The following is a 2788-nucleotide window of genomic DNA, read 5'->3' as shown; positions in this document are numbered from 1 at the left end:
TTATCTCCATGCTGTAAAATTTTCAGGAGGTTGAAAAGACTTCTTAAGCACAAATGCCAAGGCTAGGAAAAGAATGTTTCTTGATATTTTATTTAATACATCTAGATCAGTTTAAATAAAGATTTTGCTTAGTTAAAGGTATCCTAATCACCATAGTTAACTCATAGAATCTAGACGAGAAATTGGTAGACAGAGCACTAAAATTCTACATTGAATAACAGTAAGTGGAGTGAAATATATCAAATTTACAATTAACATTTATCGTAATAAAAATTAGGATTATAATTAGCAATTAATATTTGTCATAATCAAAATAGGATAAGATTCCACTGTAGATATAAACAAATTTCAAGCTTCATCTAACAATTTTTATATCAGATAATAATTTAATATATATCTAATTCATAATTAACAATTAACAATTTACGACTATCTTAATTAAAATAGAATTATAATTTAATTGTTAGGCCCCGTTTGGTATCCATTTTTTTCAAAATATATTTTTCTCTCGCTTCTTTTCAACTACACATTCTTTATACATATATATATATATATATATGTATATACATATGTATGTATGTATATATGTATATATAATTGTAGCAACCACAATCGAATCCTGAACGTGCGAAGAACAAATTTGTTCAAATTTTATTGTATAACCTGAAATAAAAACAACACTAAATGTTAGAAATAATGCTAGGAGCAATTTGCCTGAAGAGACCTCCACTAACAAAAGAACACACCACCACCAGCCTATGTGTGTGGGCTTTACGTGTTGTCACACGTGCTGTCGGTTTGCCTCATGCGTCAGTCACTTGGGTTTGCCTCCTACATGTCTCGAACATGGCGGCCTTTGTTTCACTACCAGGTCTCTAGATTGGCTGAAAATTGCACAAACAGGTCTGATTTTTTGGGCAGTTTTACAATCTGATTTTTGCTTTTTTCAACTAATCTTTTAGACAATTTTTGGTTAGTTTTTCAATCCAAATCCACTACTTTGAGGCTTTGATACCAATTGTTGTGAAAACTTGCTCCAAGGATCATCAATTAGGTGTTTCGGGCCCAGTTTTATGTTATCTTTCTCTACCAACCAACCAATTCAAACAGCTCCAACCCACAACCAATATATTCATCGTGGTTTCTTTTCAATCTCAGCTACAAAAATAATGGTGATAATTTGCAAGCCACAAAGGCACCGAAAAAATAATGGAGGAAGTTCACAAGAGGAGAGACCAAAATACAAAGATGAATTCACCGATTTTTGAGTAATGGAGGTTGCCGTATTTCTTCTCAAGTTTTTTCCTACTTTCATACATACAAATCATACATTAAAAAAGGCTAGGGTTAGCACATATATGTAGGGTTAAGTTAAGCTTTAGTTTAACCAATAATAAGGTTAAATAGGCCAAGATTCAAAGTCATTCAAGAGGCAATATAAATGGGCCAGTTTGAGCCTTTGGACTTGGTTGTTGATATTTCACTCATTGACCGAAGTCTATGTAATATAATCCAAAAATGTTTAACATTATTTCCCTGGATTTATTGGGTATCAAAATCTAACAATTTGGATGGTGTGGAAGTAGTAGTTGCCATAATTACATCTGTATTATTATGTAGTAGTTTTCACTTGTGGCAAGTGGCTTAAAAGACTTTTGGCAATTGATTAGTCATTGTCGCCTTCTACAGACAAATATTTATCTCTGAGATCTGGTTACAATCCAAATAAGAGATCAATATTCCAATTCATATAAGCGGCTGGCTGCCACCAAGAAGTAAAACTTAGCAAAATACTTTCAGAAAATTCTAAAAGGGACTTCCTTTATCAGGAAGTGAAGCACCAGCAGTAGATTTGTGGTTGGTTTCATGAGTAATTTACCAATCAATGTATTGCTTAACATTCACATTTAACAATTTCTTTTGTTACTACATTCAAGGACTCAATTAAATTTCTATAGCAAGCGACTTTCTCTTTTTACCCTTGCCAAGTTTGTCTCTCTGATATATTCGTTTCTCTTTATTTTTATCATTTTTTTTCCCTCTCAACTGATTTAGAAATTTCTTTCTTCCTGTTTAAATTAATAGTATAACTTGAGACATATGCATGATCAGTATAAATGATTAAATTTAATATCCTCTGATTAGATTCAACTTGCATACTTAAAATCCTTAAGCAATCTGTATTCATTTCATTTTTGAGTTGTTAAAAATGTAGAAGCACATCTAATCACATTTGACAATTATCGAGCCCGAGCAAGCTCCACCTTGTTTGAATATGAAGCAAGGACCGAGATAAGCCTAAATGAATTTCAAGCCCGTTTGAAAATACTGTTAAGACTTGGGGTCCATCTTAATAAGGTCAACCTTATTAAGAGGAGTGTCCCAATCCTTTATATATTGGTCATTATTTCGGTATTTTACCGATGTGGGATTATATTCCCTTAACATGCCCTCGCAAGATGGTGGCTCGTTTGAGCAAACCAATCTTGAAATCCGTGCGCTCATTTTTGAGACTTAATCGGATCGAATAGCTCGTTGGAGCTTAATGGGCTCTGATACCATGTTAAGACTTGGGGTCCACCTTAATAAGGTCAACCTTATTAAGAGGAGTGTCTCAATCCTTTATATATTGGTTATTATTTCGGTATTTTACCGATGTGGGATTATATTCCCTTAACAAATACTCTCACCTTAATAAGGTCAACCTTATTAAGAGGAGTGTCTCAATCCTTTATATATTGGTTATTATTTCGGTATTTTACCGATGTGGGATTATATTCCCTTAACA

Source organism: Olea europaea, chromosome 20, assembly GCF_002742605.1.
Source record: "Olea europaea var. sylvestris chromosome 20, O_europaea_v1, whole genome shotgun sequence".
NCBI classification, from domain to species: Eukaryota; Viridiplantae; Streptophyta; class Magnoliopsida; order Lamiales; family Oleaceae; genus Olea; species Olea europaea.
This window is presented reverse-complemented; position numbering follows the sequence as displayed.